The sequence below is a fragment of the Myotis brandtii genome, unplaced genomic scaffold (assembly GCF_000412655.1).
Source record: "Myotis brandtii unplaced genomic scaffold, ASM41265v1 scaffold23, whole genome shotgun sequence".
Lineage (NCBI taxonomy): Eukaryota > Metazoa > Chordata > Mammalia > Chiroptera > Vespertilionidae > Myotis > Myotis brandtii.
In genome coordinates, this window is record NW_005358649.1 from 2,424,235 (window position 1) to 2,424,676 (window position 442).

Here is a 442-nt window from a genome sequence, read left to right on the forward strand (position 1 = left end):
GCTCCCAGTACAGCGGTGGCGGCGGGAGCCTCTGCCGCCTCCTCAGCAGCGCTAAGGATGTCCGACTGCAGGATGGCCTGCTCCCCACTGGCAAGTGGACATCCCCCGAGGGCTCCCGGGCTGCCAGAGGGATGTCTGACTGCCAGCTTAGGCCCAATCCCTCAGGGAGCGGGCCTAAGCCAGCAGGTGGACATCCCCCGAGGGGTCCCAGACTGCGACAGGGCACAGGCCGGGCTAAGGGACCCCCCTGAGTGCACAAATTTTTGTGCACCAGGCCTCTAGTCTAACTATAAAAAATTGAGAAAATTTTTAACTAATACTCAGTTTATTTTTTTATAAGTTTTTTTAAAAAATATGTCTTTATTGATTTCAGAGAAGAAGGGAGAGGGAGAGAGAGAGAGATAGAAGCATGATGAGAGAGAATCACTGATCGCCCCCCCCC